The sequence below is a fragment of the Dendrobates tinctorius genome, unplaced genomic scaffold, assembly GCF_039654945.1.
Source record: "Dendrobates tinctorius isolate UK_male_01 unplaced genomic scaffold, ASM3965494v1 ptg000037l, whole genome shotgun sequence".
NCBI lineage: Eukaryota > Metazoa > Chordata > Amphibia > Anura > Dendrobatidae > Dendrobates > Dendrobates tinctorius.
The window spans coordinates 32,245,710-32,264,752 of record NW_027361705.1 but is presented as its reverse complement, the minus strand read 5'-3'; positions in this window follow the sequence as shown (position 1 = coordinate 32,264,752).

Sequence of the window (19,043 nt, the reverse complement as noted above, 5' to 3'; positions counted from 1 at the left end):
AACCCCAGGAGGGGACCACAATTAAGAAAAATAACTTACTAAATCTCGTTACCCAGGAGGGTTTTGTTTGCACAAGTTGTGCCTTTTTCTATTTTTGCTATCATGTTTTTACGGTAGCACTTTTGTTGCCTGCTTTTGATTGGCAGTGTTTTTCTACAATGGAACTGAGGAGATCATGAACGCTGTATGATCCAAAACTGTCTTGTAAATAGTTTGCACCTCTTTAGGTGCCTTTTCTTGGTTTTACATACAAAGACTCTTTGCGAAGATAATGTTTTTGCATGGACACTTTTCGAAAAATGATGTCTACCTCAAGGGACACTGCAAGAAATCACGGCTGGGAGCAGTGTTCAGCACCTTACAAGAATTTTGAATGTTTTATGATAACGTATTTGATAATGTTGTGTCTTGTGGAAAGTAAATGTCTTTTATAGAATGTTTGATACAGAGAATTAGAAAAGTTTTGAGATAGAATGTGAGAATTGAACAAAGACTGAAGAATTGAAAGTGACAGGTGACAGGCCAAGTGTAGATGGTCAGTGTCTTGCGTCCAGTAGAAAGAAAGAGAAACAGGAAAAGAGAATAATTGATAGCAAATGTAATAAAGAAAATGTGTTGATTATAGCACTTTGAATTGAGAATTGCACTTAAGTAAACTTTTGAAATTTAGATAGGAAGTTAGCCTGTTTGTTTCGTTTAAGAAATGTGCCTCCTATACTAGGAAGATTAGATAAGTACTGTTAAACAGCATTTAAAATTTTTTGTGTGTTCCTGTACTATACCTTTTGTGTCTTACAGCCCGCGGACATGCTGAGTTTAACGGGGGGGGGGCATGTGGCGCTCCTGAGGCTTCAGTCACCACAGAGGTACTGCACCTTCTCCTAAGGTGTAGTGCCCCACCATCCAGGTAAGGTGGGAACTCCTGACCACGCTCCACACCTGCATTCCACACAGGATAGTTCAGTGGGGCCACCTAACAGCTACAGGCTGGGGGTTAGCAGAGCACCCCTCATGGAACCCTGCTTCGTAACACGAGATGTGCTGGGAGTCGGGTGGAGTGTGATGATACAAAAGACAGGGAAAGTGTAGGATTTCAGGTCAGTCAGTCTGGGGTGAGTCCCAGAGAAGGTCGGTCAGACGAGGGTCTGAGAGAGAGAGAGCAGGCTGACAGCAGGTCAGCCTGAGAGGGGCTTAAGGCGGAGGAAGACAGTCAGTCAGGAGAGGCTGAGGACTGGTCTTAGTGGAACGAGCTCCTCAGGGAAGGAAGAGAAGGAGAAAGAGACGTAGACTGGAGACTACAGATTCAATAAGAGGGATAGAACAGCTCGGAACGAAGGAGAATAGAAGGACAGTGGGAAGAAGGTTGAGAAAGAGAGAGAACCCTTCCAGTCCAGAGAGCGCAAATTCCTGGGCCCCGTCCCCGAGGTTGATTGGATCTTTATGTCCGGCAACAGACACCGGAGGAGTAGTGAGCCGCTAACGCCTTGCTCCCATCATAGACTTGGGACACAACAGCAACTGATTTGCGAGCCAGGACTCTGAGAGGAGTCCCCGATAGAGGCTACAGCTGTCTGTCATACAAGTAAAGACTAGGAACACCTAGAGAGAGGCATTCCAGGGTAACTAAGGACTGGAGTGCTTCGTACCTAAAGGCGCTTTGGAGGAGTCGTTCAGTAAGGTACATGTTGGCAGAGTGTGGAAGGGAGAATCCTATCCTGCCTGGAGGTTGGCTGGAGCCCTGGCCCGGAGAACACAGTACGAAGGCAGGCAGTGGTGTGAACTGCAAACAGTGAGTAAAGCTTTGGAACCGCATACTCTGGTGTCCTCCAGTTATTCCAGCACCGCTACACCAGGGTACCAGCATCCATACCAGCCTGCGCCTCTCCACATCCATTGCACCTACACTGCCCTGGGACTACAGCTCCACCTGTGGGGAGCTACACCATCTTTGCTGCACCACAACATCAGTCCCAGCGGATCTGCATGCAGCGTTGGCTCAACATCTTACTTGCCAAACACCATGGGTGGCGTCACAAACTACTCTAATAAACTTTAACACCATTAACATCACCGCCATTGATATTGGGCGCCCAGGGCCACGGACCGGGCCACCGCTGCTATGACACATTCCCGCCTGACACCAGCCCGGTACCGAGTACCCCGCTGCCCTGGGTGTGCGACGCGGGGGCGACCCACATATTCTCTAGGTCTTTTGATTACAGGATTTCAGAACCAAGCGGGTTTCCTTGAGACTACTGTCCGGGGCCTGGTGAGTAGGAGCTTCAAAGTTGAGCAAATGGTGCTGATCATTTTCTATTTACTATAGTGGGGGGGTAGTTGGCAGAAACAAGGTATTCAATATACAAGTTACTCGCCTCTAATTATCCCACGGTCCAGTTACAGACCTGCAATTTTAATATTACAATCTAGGCCATCCTGGAAACTTAAGCCCAGGACCAGGCATATAAAAGGTGAGCTAAACAACGTGTTCGCATGTGAGGGTCAGCTTTTGCATGTGATCCATAATCCCTTTCTCCTTCCCTCAATGAAACTGAATAATAAACTTTAGAAGGAAATATTTAGGTATTTCTGTTATTTCTCCATATTTATTTTAGAACTTTTTTTCTTATTTGTATGTCGCTTTGATTTTTTTTTTATACCGTTCCTTGTCAGCACTTTTTTTTTCATGTTAAAGCTTACAACTTTAATAAGTTTGGCCCTTGTATGCTCCAAAGAATTCATAGTCTTTTACAGAGTGTGTGTTTTTTTGACTGTCAGACTATCAAATATATTCTGGGAAGGAGAGGTGGCAGCGTGTTTTGTATTCGGGGTGTGTAGACTTTCTCGGGGTGTGATTTATGCTCACTTTGCAGCTTTTAACAGAGGTTGAGTGCAAAATTGAGTGGTAAGTTAACCTTTGCAGGTGCACCCCACGTCATGGGGTGAGAAGTGTGTACGTGAGAGCTATCGACAAGGTAAGTTTGTCTTGGCCTTTTTTTGGTACAGTTGACAATCGTTCCAGATAGACCAATCAGTATCATTTTGAAAAAAAATTTAAATATTTAAAAATAACAGCAATGGAAAACCATTACCGACAGAGTAATGGTCCTGGAAATCTGTCTTCTGGTAGCACTATGACTAAGAGTCAAAGCTTAGTCAACGCAGCACAGAAACAGAGCCTATACATAACATAAAAGTGAATAGACACAGGCGTTTTTGTTAAGGTGAGTAGTTCTGGGTGGATAACTATGGTTACCTTACAGCTACATAATTCCAGTATGTAATGACTGACCTTTCTAACATACTAACTTACTAATCCATTATACAGAAGGAATGGAAATAAAGTGAGATTCACTGAGTCAAAAGTTCATCTGAAGTTAATTTATTTTTATAGAAGTATAGAAAAATTCTTTAATATGTCAATATGGTTTGGATGTTGCTGCCCGAAACAATTTTGGCTTGTTGCTTTTGTATTACATACCCCCATAACAGCCTGAGATTGATGCAATACAAAGCTTTGATTTCTTCATTGACAGCCACTGTTGGACCTTTGACAGCCCAGATGCCCTCTGTTACAGACGCAAATGCCACAACAACAACCAAATAGTCACCTGAAAGCTACATGCCCTTATGATATATGCCCACTCGATAGTAACAGTCTATGTGCTCCTCCATAACAGCACATATTCATGCCCATTAGTATAGGGTCACAAGACTGTTTTCCTCTCATCCAGGAAAATCAGTATGATTATGAAGATCAAACCCTAATCAGAGTTTGATCAGAATTTGATCAAATCTTAATTTTCTGTATTCTGTCAGCACTGAATGGACCTCCATTCGGATGTCATACTAGTTCGGTCCGATTTTTTTCCACGGACCCATAGAAATGGACGGACAAGTGCAATCCCATGATCAGATGCAACTTATCCATGCTGCAATTCTTTCCTCAGACCGACTCAGTTTGATGTAAAAATCGGACATGTGCACAGCTCGGGAGAATAACACGGAGTGATATCTGTCAAAACGACGAATAGCACTAGTCCAATTTTTACGATTGTGTGTACAAACCCTAATAGTCATTTATGCACTCCAGGACAGATACATATATTTCTGTGACACAACCACATATGCTCACCATGACAGTCACATATGCAACCCATGCCAGCAACTATGCCTCCAGAATATCAGCCAAGTAAGTCCCCACATGAGCCAATCTGCACATATCTCCTGCCATGTCATCCACATGTCAGATAAACAAGCTGATTAAGACACCAATTCGGGAAATCATGTTCAGCTGTGCAGGAAGAGGAAATCAGAACATGGAAAATGGAACTTTGTGTGGAAAAGGTGCAGTACAGTAGCACATTATTAGGTAGAAAAATTGGTTCACAGGGAAGTAAGGCTTTATCTGATCAGAGGATTGAATTTATTTATTTTTTAATCTGTGCCTAAAGTTTGAAGAGCAAACGTACAATGGGCATTCATTAAAGATTTCGCCTGACCCTCTTCCTGTGGACTGAGAGCAGTGAAACTTGGCACAATTAGTCCTTCTCTACATAGGTGCCATCTAGGGAGACACACTTCTCCCATCTCTTTAAGCAACTGTAAACACCACGCTTGTAGAAGTCAACAGGTTGCTCCAAACGCCATGTTATGATTTTGGAAATCAGAGTCTCATCATCTGGAAAATGCTTGCCCTTCAAAAATAACTTAATTGTTGGAAAGAGGTGGAAGTCCGATGGTGCGAGGATGGGTGAATAAATGGGATGTGATAGACTTTCAAAGTCACAGGAGCATGCTTTCATTTGGGCAAGATGTGAGTTGTGAACTGGTGCATTGTCTTGCAGAAGGCAGACACCTTTGATAGCATGCCATGTCTCTTGGTTTTGATGGCCTACTGCCCCAGTGATCATGGTACCCTTTGCTAGGAAATCCATCAATACTACTCCGTGCTGATTCCAAAATACTGTGAGCATGACCTTGCCTGCCAAGGATTGGGCACGTGCCTTCTTTGGAGGCGATGAGTCATGATGCTTCCATTGAATCGACTAGACTTTAGTTTCAGGATCATAATGATGGATCCAGCTTTTATCCTGTGTGATCAGTGTGGTGAAAAAGTCCTCCTGGCTTCCATGGCACATCGGCAATAGAGCCTTAGAGCATTCGACTCGTTCCTGCTTCTGGAAAGGTATGAGCAGAGGGAAAGCCAGCGACCGGATACCTTATGCATGTGAAGATGGCTTTGGATGATTTTTTCCACAGACCCCACACTAATCTAATCATTTTAGGCTAGGTGGCGAATGGTTACTCGGCAATTTTCCAAAATGACGACCTCCACTTGCTGGATCGTATGTTTATCCAGAGTGGGGTCACCCTGGAATTGGAGCTGTTTGCACAGAAGTCCGACCACATTTAAATTGATGATGCCAGTTCTTGACTACATCATATCATAGGGATTCATCACCATAAACTTCTTTCATCTCATCGAATGTCTTCTTTGGTATTCGGCATTTCAAGTAAAGGAACTTGATGACTGCTCTGTATTCCACTGGGTCCATTATCAAACCTCACACCACTTCAGCACCTGTAAAATCAAGACCATTATCAGTTCTGAGTTGCAAATTGACATGTAACCTATAGAGACTTACATCATTACACATGTGCAGTTTCAGCATCCTGTGATAAATAGAAGTGGGTCAGGAGAATCTTTAATGAATGCCCCTCGTACATCTTGATCTGAGCTTGGTGACAACCTCTTGATGCAAAAACAAAGGGCGCCTCTTACATCATTCTGAAAGGAAAACTTGGGTTTATTAATAGAAATGTCTCTTACAGTTGACGTCCTATACTTTGCCCTTGATTGAACCCCACACCACCCATAACTATGCAAAAGCAACATTTACTCCTCTGCAGGGATTGCTTCTATTTCATGTTCTGGAAATTTAAAACAAGATTAGTCTTAACTCCAAAAAGTTCCCAGAAACACCTATAAAATATACACACTCTGCACGTGGCTGTGACGGTAGTCTGGACACAGTGATACCATATGTGAGAATGAGCTTCGCTTCATCGTTGTAGAACGTGAAGTCAACGTTAATCTTTTTCAATTACAGGTTTCTATGAAGTAGGATAAGGTTCCAGTCTGTACTGGCTCATCATCAACAAATCCTCTCTATTTATAAGTTAAAGAAGCTACTGTATGTTTCCCATATGTTGCCTGATAACAGTACATATGTGGAAAAAAACCATGAAAACAAAAAAACTTTACCAAAAATCATAAATTTCACGTAGGAGAAACTCTTTACAGAGCGCTACTAGTGCTTATCTAAGGGTCCATTTAGATGGGCTGATAATTGGGAAATGACTGTTTGTAGGAATGCTCATTCCTGATGCTTGTGTGAAGAGGATGGTAAGCACCTGTTGAACAAGAAAAATGCTAGATTGTCCGGTCCCATGATTTTTCTCAGTAGGCTTAAGAATCATCATTACTGGCACCACATCATCCAGCGTCAACGGGCCCTCAATGGGTCCTAAGTGAACAGCAACACCAGATCTCCACATCAGAATAAAAATCTGTCATTTTCACCTGTAATTCTAAAAGACAATATTGACCCTTTAATGAGCCTTGCCATATGACTAAGGATAATAGGTTGCTCTAAAGTTTTACTTCTCTTCCTCTCTTAAGAGGCAATTTTCATATTTAATTTCCAAGAAAAGCATTGCATGGCTTATAAGCCTCCTTACACTTGCATACCAGAAATGTCACTCTCAACAAGTAAAAATGTTACCCATAAGATCCCAGTCAGAGGCCTCTCACCTAGCCGAATCAGATCTCATGGTTTGCAATGAAGAGGGGCAACATCCCGAAACACTGTCTACAAACTGAATTTCTGGTTTGGCTTTTAGCCTAAGTCATGTGGTAAGGCTTGATAAAGGGTCGATAATGACTTTTAGGATTGCTTCTTCCAATAGGTGGCACTAGAGTTCCTTCTTCCTGTCTGAAGAGGCAATTTGCATACTACAGTACATTAGCCACTATGTTACAACTCTGGCTGCTGCTGGGAGTATTGTATCTGGAAAGTGATGTGGCGGAAGGGATGGTGGGAACCACCAGTGGGTAACTCGCCAATGTAATTGACTCTTCTCCCTCACCTATAAAATCTGGCTCTGAATGGGTAATCTCAATGGTTATCAAGTAAGTGATTATAGAATACTAATTGTCCTCACCACATATATTGTAGTCTCCATAATGTGAAATTTTCACCTTCCTGGACAGTCTGACAATTTTGCACGTAGCTTCCCCCCACCTAAACAAACATAAAATCTATTTTTTCATCCGTTTATCTTCCAGGTTGGCAATTAGCAGATTTAGTTTTTTTGAGCAATGTAAATATTTATCTGGCTTGAAGTTAAAATATCTTGGAAAATGATTAACAAGAAGTTATCTGATATTTAAAAACAAAACGTGACTTATTTCAGGAAAACCTGAATCAGAAGAGCTTTCTCTTTGCTTGATTTTTATATTTGGTTGTTTTAATATGAACCTTATCCTCTTCATCTCCTGACAGTTGCGCGTCCATCACCTCGTCCTCCTCCATTTGTTCCTCGATTCCTGCATCATCACTAACAGTTTGTCTGGTAACAAAAGCCCCCCCTTGATTGCTGTAAGCCACAGTCCCATGGCACCCGCCTGTGCAAAGACGGTCCGGAAATTAGAGATATTGTTATCCCTTCTGCATCCTTCTCTTCTTCCGACTCTTCCTCTTGGACCATCATCTCCTCACGCAGACTATTCAAAGTGTGCTCCAGTATGTAGATGACCGTATTAGTGGTGCTGATGATGGCATTGTCAGTGCTAACCATCTTAATTGCCATTTTAAAACTATGCAGAAGGGTGCAGAGGTCCTTCACCTGTGCCCACTCTGCAAACGTAATTTTCACCATTTCTGGACTGCGTTGACCCAGGCTATGCAAAAGGATACTACACCAGGGCTCGTCGCTGCTGCCACAGCTGCTATAACATGCACAGGTTGGAATTCCACCATGTAGGAACATTGCTAATCAAACAGTTAACCGGTAGGCCAAAAGACCTCTGTAGTGATGCAAGTCGATGCCCTGCGGGGGCAATTGTCGGAAGTAAGCGCACAGTGATCCTGCCTTCTGCAGCAGCGCATCCACACTAGGATAGTGTTCAAAACCTACAAAAGGCAAAATGAAAAAAACCCTGCTATAATTAAATAAGTGAAAAGTAAAAGTGAATTTAAATCATACAGAGTTCTTAATAATACTGTATTTGATCAAACATAGCATAAAAGCCGTCCCACCATCGACAAGGTGACTCTGTGGTCGGGGCGGTCCTACACTGTCTAGTATTAATAACCTTATCATGTGTCAAAGCTGACATCTGTGTGAATAAGGGCAGACAAGGACCGGGTCCCAACCAGTGGACACCAGTCAGGGGAAGTCTTTAAATACAATTTCCAGCTCAGGAGAGGGAGGCCACACCCCAGGTTGCACAGAATGCAAAAATACAAAGAAAAAACACAAAAATTGAGCTTGGTTTGAGTTGGTACACATGCAGCATATAAATGCATGTTCACATGGCCATAAAGCATACAAAACCTACAAAAGACAAAATGAAAAAAACCCTGCTATAATTAAATAAGTAAAAAGCAAAAGTGCATTTAAATCATACAGAGTTCTTAGTAATACTGTATTTGATCAAACATAGCATAAAAGCCGTCCCACCATCGACAAGGTGACTCTGTGGTCGGGGCGGTCCTACACTGTCTAATATTAAAAACCTTTTCATGTGTCAAATGTGTCATGAGTCACCTTGTCGATGGTGGGACGGCTCTACTAGGAGCTACTCTGTCTGTTTGTACATATCATCCCCTGAGGAAGAAGTTTGTAACTTCGAAACGCGTTGGGAAAATAAAAGTATACAAGTACACTATCTGGAAAGGAGTCGTTTTGTCTAGCAGCGCACGGTTAATCCGAAAATTATTTCTTTGATATCTGATGATTTATGGTCACGGTGTGGCCATTTGGATGTGCAGCAGCTTTGACCTCTATTCCTTTATGCCTCTAACTCTCCTGCCTTTGGTGAGTATAACAGCTTGAACTATATCTCTTTTACCTGGGTAAGACCCTATTGCGCTCTTTCTCTTTTAGTTTTAACCATATGCAGTATTTTAGCTTCCCTAGAGTTTCTTAGTCTCTGCTCTTGTCCTTTCCCTCTTCACACATAAGCTCTGCCTATCGAGCTCCTCTCAGATCAGCTCCCTGTCTTCCTCTGACAGGATCTTCCAGAAAGATCTCTTTACCTCACGTCCTCACGTTTAAACTCTCATTTCTCCTCACAGCTCACAGCTGTTTCATTTCCATGACAACTCCCTCAGCTGACTTCTAGCTGACTCACCAACCCCCTCTGCTGGCCAGAATTTATAAGACATCTCCCTTTTCTGACCTGCAGCAGGAAATTGTGATTTTTAATCTCTGTTAACTGGCATGGGGTCCCTTTCTGCCTCCAAGCATGACTTTACCCATTAGAGGGAGGTAATGTCACTGTGACAACCGGACTCTGGGGTGTCCCATTCCCCCCCAGTTAAGTTCAGTACTCCTGGACTGAGGAAAATATAACAAGAATTGTTAACAGCAACAATTAATGAAAATCTACAAAGTCTTAAAAATGTAAAAATTATCAAAAACCAGGCAAGAAAAAGAAAACAATAGCACAGTTACTGCAACGACCATATCAAAAACCAGACAAGAAAAAGAAAACAATAGCACAGTTACTGCAGCAACCAGTCCTTACGCTGCTGTCCAGGAATTGTCTTTGTGCTTGTACCTGGAGTTTGGTTGGTGGGAACCGCCTTAACCTACTTTGTGTGTCGTCCCTGGGCATGGCTACAGGGCACTCTGTAGATGGGCCTGTTTTTCGGCCACGCCGGCGGCTTATTTCCAAAGCCTTTTTGGAGTAACTATTTACAAATACAGTTCTGACCACACATAGTCCTGTGGCCCATTTGTCCTTTAACTGGTTATTGCGAATACTTTAAAAAAGGTTCTTATGGTAAGTCTCTGTAGGCTCTCATGCTTAACGGTTACAACTATACATTCTTATTACTTTATTTACATTACGTAATCTCTGTAACGGGCAGGTATTTGACCTCTAGTACTACGAGTGGATCTACGCAGTATAGGTATTTCTGATGACCTGACCTGTTCTCTGATGTCTACTGTTGGTGCATTAGTCACTACGCTATAAGTAAACTTGTGTAAGATAGGTATTCTATACTGCATTCTCTCTACTCCTAGACTCAACATGAGATTGTCAGATTCGCTGTTAGCAGGGGATTTCCGCATTCCTCTGCAGATGTGGTATCTGTTACTGGAGCCATTTCATTTAGAGTCTCTTCTTCATTTGGTGCAGTAGGCAGATGAAAGGTTAGTACTGGTACTACTATTGCCTGATTTACTTGTGTCCACGACCGAGAAAATTCTCCAACTATAGTCTGAATCTTTTCTTCCACCTCTACTATGAGTTGTGGAGTGTCTTGGACTTCTTTCTTGTCCTTCAGTTGATCAGGGCACATCTTTAGATGATCTCTTGAGACTGCTTCGAAGGTTTCTCCTCCATCTTTGCTGATAATACATACTTTGGTGTTATTAAAGTCTGAAGGTATCATGGTGTATGGCTCTGCTTCCCACTGGTCATCTAGTTTGTGAACACGTCTCTTTCTTTTAAGTACTTTTTCTCCTGGTGTCAGGGGAACTGCAGGGGCGTGTTGGTTGTAATTCCTTTCCTGCCTCTGTCTTGCATGGTAAACTGGGTAGTTAGCGTGCACTCTAGTCAAATATAGACGAGGTGCAGGTGCAACGGACCAGTAGGTCCTAATTACAAGTTAATTAAATTCACCGCACACTCAAACAGACTTTATGCAAATAGGTGTTCATTTTATTACATGTGGGAGCCAAACAGGAATATAGCACACAGTGGAAGCGATATAAATAAAAGACGTTTCAGCTCAGCCCGAGCCTTTATCATATTATCTCTTATTCCAATATTGGAGGTTTGTAAAGGGTGCAGAAGGAGAGGAGAATCTCTCAAGAAGAAATACCAAGATAAATGGCTGATGTGTGCTGAGAGAAGGAAACGCTCCCGCGCCTGTCAGAGGTGGCGTCCTGCACTTTACGGTATGGTTGTTGCCGCTCTGTATTCCAGTCTGCATCTGGTGTTGTTGTCTCTGGTGTTAAGACTCCCATGTCTAAATCAATAGGTAACTTGCCAGGTCTCGCTCTCATCAGGTAGGCCGGAGTGAAATTGGTGGAATTTACCGGTATATGATTATATAGATCTACCAGATCTGGCAACTTCTCTGGCCACTGGTTTCATTCTTCCAGAGGTAAGGTCTTCAATAAGTCAATTACCACCTGGTTCATCTTCTCACACATGCCATTTGTCTGTGGATGGTACAGCATCGTTCTGATTTTCTTGCAACCGCACATGTTACAGAACTCCTGGAACACTTCTGCCTCAAAGGCTGGACCTTGGTCAGTGAGCACTTGTTCAGGATACCTGTGCGGTCAACAAAAGTGCTGCTGAAATGCCTTGGCTGCTGTCTTCGCTGTTTGGTCTTTAACAGGCACGACTACCAAGAACCTTGAGTAATGGTCCACGATGGTCAAAGCATAGGTGTAGCCATTCCTACTCGGAGTTAACTTCACGTAATCCAAGGCTACCAGTTCAAGCGGCTGTTTTGTGATGATCGGCTGTAATGGGGCTCTGTTATAAACTCATTTTCTCCTTCACCTTTGATGTCCGATGAACTCCCTCTGCTGGTGAAAGGAGGTAGTGAAATTGATTTGGATGGGAAAAACCTGTCATCTGAACAGGTGGAGTGTGATTGGCCATTCGGAATCTCTGAGTGGGTATAAGGCCACCGACGCACCGCTGGGTTGCTGGTGATCCTCTCTGCTCTGAGCTCTGGCCTCCAGTTTAGTCCTGTCTACTAAAGCTAAGTTTTTGCTCTGCTATTGTTCCATGAGACTTTGTCTGGCTTACTTAGTGTTTGCGTATATACCTGAGTGCTGATATAGTGATTTTGAAGTCTAGTGACTTCAGGGCCTTTTCTATCAGACGTGTTGGACATTATTTTTGGCAGTGTTTTTGCGTGATTGCAGACAGTTGCTTTTCTTTCCTGTCCTATCTAGTTAGTGAGGGTCCCATCGTTTGCTCAGCCTGTCTTTCAGTCTGTGTTTGTGTTTTCATCTGTTTTCACCGTCAATACATTTTGGGGGCTGTCTATTGCTTTGGGGTCTGCTCTGGGGCAGTTTAGATTTCCCCTTTCTTTCTTTAGGTTTATTTAATTCTCCGGCTGTGAATGAGGTGTCTAGGACCACCGTAGGAACACCCCACGGCTACTGGTTGTTGTTGTGAATAGGATCAGGGGTCTGCAATCCACTAGCTACCAACCTCTCCGGTTTTCTGGACTTAGCTTGTATTTTTGTTTTTTCCTTCTCCGGTGACTCATTCATAACAGGGCTCGCTGGCTGTTTCGGTCTTTTCTGCGCAGGTTGCATGGGACACATTCTCGGCACCACTTCTCAATGGAACTCCTCATGCCAACCCAATAGAATCTTTTGCGAAGTAGGACCTCCAACTTCTTCCAACCGATGTGTCCTGCTCCATTGTGGTACACCTCTAAGACCATTGGCGCATCCCTCTTTCGGACTACCACCTGCCAGACCAGTTCGTGTGTGTGCGAGTTGATGTTCCTCCAACACAGTTTACCCTCGTAGATAAACAGCTTACCTCTCTCCTTCCATAGTTGTTGTGCTTCCTGTGGATCATCTGGACCAGGGTGTGCATCAGCTTGTGCCAGCCACTCCTTTACTAGGCGAACAGCTGGATCACTATCTTGTGTCTCTTCCCACTCATGATGGGGTAATGGATTCAGCGTTACCTCTCATATGACAAAGTGCTTATTCCTCACTCCTTGAGAGCGCTGGGCTGCAATTGGACAGTGAAAGGCTGGTAACTCGATTTCTTTGAGTTCTTTTAGATCTTCTCCCCTGTCTGGTGAATTGGGCATCCGGGACAACGCATCTGCATTAGCGTTCTTATGTCCTGCTCTGTACTTGATGGTGAACTTGTAGTTGGACAGCTGGGCCATCCATCGCTGCTCAAGTGCCCCAAGCTTTGTTGTTTCAAGGTGGGCTAGCGGATTATTGTCCGTGTAGATGGTGAACTTTGCTGAAGCCAAGTAGTGCTTGAAGTGCTCTGTTACCACCCAGACTATGGCGAGGAACTCCAGCTTAAAGGAACTGTAGTTGTCGGGGTTCCTCTCAGTGGGACGAAGCTTCCTGCTGGCGTAGGCAATCACTCTTTCTCTGCCTTTCTGCACTTGTGACAGCACTGCTCCCAATCCCACGTTGCTGGCATCAGTGTAAAGTACAAACGGTTGGTCATAGTCAGGGTGGGCCAGGACTTCATCTCCTGTGAGGGCCAATTTCAACCTGATGAAGGACTCTTCTATCCTTTTGTTCCACTCAAACAGAAGATTTTTGTTCTTGGCCTTCTTGGATTGGTCCACTAGAAGATCTTGCAGTGGTGCTGCTATCTTGGTGAAGTCCTTGATAAATCTTCGGTAGTAGCCTACTAAGCCAAGAAATTGCCTCACTTCATGGATAGTGCTGGGTCTTTTCCAGTCCCGGATAACGGTGACTTTGTCAGGATAGGGTGCCACACTTTCCGCGCTCACCACATGGCCTAGGCACTGCACCTTGGGTTTCAAAACGTGACATTTGGACGGTTTTATTTTCAGGCCAAAGTTTGACAAGGCTTCGAATACCTTGGCTAGGTGCTTCAAATGGTCTTAGTAGGTTTTGGAGAAGACGATGATGTCATCCAGGTACAGCAGAACGGTTTCAAAGTTTTTATGTCCAAGGCAGCATTCCATTAACCGCTGAAATGTTCCTGGCGCATTGCTGAGCCCAAACGGCATGTAGTTAAACTCGCAGAGGCCCATTGGTGTTGTACATGCCGTCTTCTCTTTGTATGCCTCTGCCACAGGAACCTGCCAATACCCACTGGTGAGATCTAAGGTAGAGAAATAATTAGCAGTTCTCAGTGCTGCTAGTGATTCCTCAATTCTAGGCAATGGGTATGCGTCTTTATGTGTAATGCTGTTAATCCGCCTGTAGTCTACACACATTCTCATAGTACCATCTTTCTTCTTAATGAGGACTATTGGAGCTGCCCAGGGCTACAACTATTTCTGATTACCCCAGCCTCCTTCATCTCTCGTAACATCCTCTTGGCACATTGGTAGTGTTTTGGGGGTACAGGCCAGTGTCTCTCTTTAATGGGTGGATGATCTCCAGTGGGGATATGATGTTGAACCCCTTTTGCTTGCCCAAAATCTAGAGGATGCTTGCTGAAGACCCATTCAAATTCTCGAGCCACCCGGTAAGCCCCATGCTTTTGGTGTGAAGGGGTGGAGTCAGTGCCTACATGTAGGTGCTGACACCAATCCTCCCATTGCCCTTCAGAGCCATTCTCTTCCACCTTGTCAGATGGAAGCAAGGGTTCTAGTGTCTCAATTGCATTGTTACTGACGGTGAACAATTTAGCAAGGGTGGCATACCGGGGTAACTGGACCTCTCTCTCCCCACAATTTAAGATGCGTATTGGTACTCTCCCCTTGCGGACATCAACTACCCCTCAGGCTGTCAGGATCATGGGTCTACTATCAGAGTACATGGGTTCTACCAGGGCTTGGTAATCTTGACCCCTTAGGCCTATTGCTGCCCGACACCAAATTAACAGTTCACTTCTGGAAGGTACTGCAATGGGAAAAGGATCACTTACTCTGACACTGCCGACTTCTCCACCAGACAGCTCTACCTGTTGTCTCTGCATCAGGGCCCTGATCTCCTTTTGCAGGACCCGCTGCGGACTGGAGCTGGCGGTCTCGGCTACCTGTTGTAACAAAACAATAATTTCTCCAAGACAATTTTCAATTACATTAGTGCCTAAAGTGATCATTCTCGTTTGTCAATATCAACTATTATCAAACTTTGCAATTGCAATTCTACTTTGCCAATTTTGATGGTCACCTCTTTATATCCCATCTGAGGCAAGGGCTGACCATTGCTGACAAACATGGTAAGGTCTTTATCTGGGCTATGAGTAATGTCTGAATCTGCCCAGTACTGCTTAAAAAGAACATATGGTATCGTTGTCACCTGGGAACCGGTGTCCAGTAAAGCGTTCATCGGAAAACCGTCAATCACAACAGGCAAGACTGGTCGTCCTCCTACGTACTTGTCTCGCCAATTTGGTGGGCCTGGTTGTCTTACTCCTGAGGGTTGGCCCTTTGCCCCAGTGGTTGATTGTTTAAATGACAGTATCTTGCTAGGTGTCCTGCCTTGTTGCAGCGGCGACAGATGGGCTGTCCATCCTCGTCGTAACGATCACTGTCTCTCCCTCTGGTCGGTGCGATCCTCTTCTGCTGTCACCACAGGTCGTCTTCTGGATTGGAGGCCAGCTGGATCTTCTTCTTTGAAATCACTTGCAGGGACTGTACAGTTTTTGTGAGTGTAGCCACACTTTTGGTTAGTTCCTTGACTTGGAGACGTAAGTCTGCAGCAGAATCATCATCTTGGGACAGCTTGTCAGTCTCAATAGGGGTCTTTGGAAAAGATGCTGCCTCCTGCTAGTATGTAATTGCAGGATGCTGAGAGGGCTCTATGCTGCTAGGGTTCGGTTCACGCAGCACTCTGATGGCTCTATCCTTAAAGTGTGCAAAGTCCAATTCAGGATTTTGTAGGGCCATTATGCGCAGCTGTGTCCTTTGGTTTTAGACTGGAGTCCCTCTATGAACTGCTCTGTTAATAATCTATCTTCACCTTGCACGCTCTCAGGATCAACCTGCTTTACAGCCTGTAGTGCCTCCTGAAGATTAAGGGCATAGTCCAGTATACTGTCCTGCACTCTGTTTTCACCCAAAAAATCTCATTTTTATCTCTGTTGCAGTGCGGGTATCAAAAGTGTCTTTCAGTCTGGCTAAGATTTGTTTGACAGATCTTTTATCAGTGTCCAGCCAGGACATTACTTCCCTCTGAGCCGCACCAGTTAACTGGCCAATGAGGATACTGACTTTTTGGCTTTCTGACAGGGGGTACACTTTGAACAAACTACATAGTCTTTCTTTAAAATCGCTCAGGGTGTGCGACTCCCCTGAGTACTGAGGTAACCAGGCTGCTCCTGGTATATATGGCATTGATAGCGGCATTATGGAGGCTGCAGCTGCGACCGCCGCTGAATCTTCACCCGCGTTGGGCATTTTCTTCCTGCTTTTTCCCTTGCTCACTAACGTCAGAGCACGGGCAGGGGCTTCGCATCATGCTTTATTTCTGGCTCTGTCCACAATTGCATGTCCCTCTCTGCTCGCACGCACCGTGTGACGCAGTTTTGGCGGTTATTTGAAAGCTCATTAAAGTCTTTAGCACACAATTTAATAAAGTCTATGGTGCACAGTACCCAGCTTTGCCAGGCTTCTTTATCCAGCTTTGCTAGGCTAGCTAAATCCTGTTCGTGACACCAGATGGAGCACCCCGCGGGGCCTGGGAGTACTCGGTACCGGGCCCGTCGACTTCCATGGGGGACAGTGTCAAGGTGGCGGCGACCCGATCTGTGGCCCAGAGGCATCCAGTAATAAAATAGGGGAAAGTTGTGTGGTATTTATGTGGTAAAAAATGAAAGTAAAGTTATTAGATGGTAAAATACGTGACGCCACCTGTGGAATTCTAGTCAGAAGTGACCAGCGCTGCAGTGTTGTTTCTCTGGGATAGATGTTGGGTGCAGCTATGATGTTGTAGCCCTCCACAGGTAGGGCTCTAGTCCCAGGGCAAAGATGTGAAATAAATAGTAAAAGTGGCTGTAAACGTTGGGGTGCAGATAAATGAGAGAAAGACACAGAGAGGTGCAGTTTCTTTACCTTTTACTGGTAATAGGTTGCAGTCCGGAGTACCACATACAGGTGATGGAATGAGTCCGGCTCGCCTGGAGGCATTCAGGGGATCCACCTTGCCAGATGGGGATTTAGGACCTTCCTTTCTGCGCTATGTGTGTGGGTCTCTGCTGTATATAACTGTACTGCGACCCTCTTTTCGTGATGGTTTCACTAACCTGTACAGCTGTCAGCATGAGCCTATTCCACGGGTACCGTTCTCTTCACCATCGACCCCGGGCTCTTTATCCGCTGCCGTGCCCTCAGGTAATTAATGTGCACAGGAATTTACAATCCCCTGTACTTTCAGATTCGGCTATCAGGACTTACAGTTCCTGTCAGCCTAGGACTCTGATGTCCCTTTTCTCTTTATTAGCGCTTCACTCAAGGGTCTGCTATATGCAGTATTTTAGCTTCCCTAGAGTCTCTTAGTCTCTGCTCTTGTCCTTTCCCTCTTCACAGATCAGCTCTGCCTATCGAGCTACTCTCAGATCAGCTTCCTGTCTTCCTCTGACAGGATCTTCCAGAAAGATCTCTTTACCTCACGTCCTCACGTTTAAGCTGTCATTTCTCCTCACAGCTCACAGCTGTTTTGTTTCCATGACAACTCCCTCAGCTGACTTCTAGCTGACTCACCAACCACCTATGCTGGCCAGAATTTATAAGGCATCTCCCTTTTCTGACCTGCAGCAGGGAATTGTGATTTTTAATCTCTGTTACCTGGCATGGGGTCCCTTTCTGCCTCCAAGCATGACTTTACCCATTAGAGGGAGGTAATGTCACTGTGACAACCGGACTCTGGGGTGTCACACATGTGTAAAAGGAAACATTCTTTTATATGACCACAACTGCTGGACTGAGTGCTGACTGCTATGCTGAGAGAAGGTGGAGTATGGAGAACATTACAAACTGCTGGACAGTGATAGGTGGAGATGTTATGGTGGAAGTAAAGATATGTTGTGCTAGGTGACACAAAAGCAGCAGTCATGTCTACTTTCGTAACAGCTGATCGGCTCTCACTCATCCAGACTGTGGTGGTTAAACAATTGTAGTTTCTGCGGCCGTAGACCTGTGTGAGAAGACATGGAATGGTGACGGAGGAGGAAGAAGCAGCAGAAGGGGTTGATGGGATGGTCGGTGATTGGCGAGGCCCGCTAATCCACATTTTAGTGCAGTGAGATTCCCACACTAAGCATGTTGATTGCTCATGTGCCGCTTCATGTTTGTAGTTATCAAATCATTGCAATTTTTACCTCTACTTTTTCTGCAAATTTGACAGATATCTTGTGTTGGGTCATCCATTGCGGTCTCAAAAAATGCCCAGGCTATGCAACCTTTGCCACCCCTGCAAACTGCAAACACGTGATCAGCACTGGTCACAGCCATAGTTGGGTCTGAGGATGCAGTGCTTGTTGTGGTTGCATCACGTTGTGTCTGTGTGGGAAACCGCAACATAACCTCCTCATCTTCCTGCTCCTGTAATCTCTTCACATGCTCCTTTAACCTCTCCACACCCCCTCCCCTCAATAAGCACGTCCCCCACGTCCCCTCCTCTTATCATACAGCACCACTATCCTAGCATAACTAATAATAAAAGCATTAGTGGAAAAAAAGATGAATTTCCGAACTGTATTCAATTTTTGCCGACTAGGAGTAAAAATGCTTGTGAAAGTGAACACGAATCGGAATGTGCTATGTTTGTGCCAAATTTAAGATTGGCGAACATTTTCCGAACATGTTCGCTCTTCTCTAGTTAAGACACCAATATGTAAAATCATCTTCAGCTGTGCAGAAAGAGGAAACCAGAACATAGAAAATGTCACTTTGTGTGGAAAAGGCGCAGTACAGTAGCACATTATTGAGTAGAAGAATTGGTTTACAGTGGAGTAAGGCTTTAACTGGTAGGAGTTAAATTTATTTTTTTAAAAATCTGTGCCTAAAGTTTGAAGAGCAAATATACATCTTGATCTAAACTTGGTGACAAACTCTCGATGCGAAAACACATGGCACCTTTTCTATCATTTC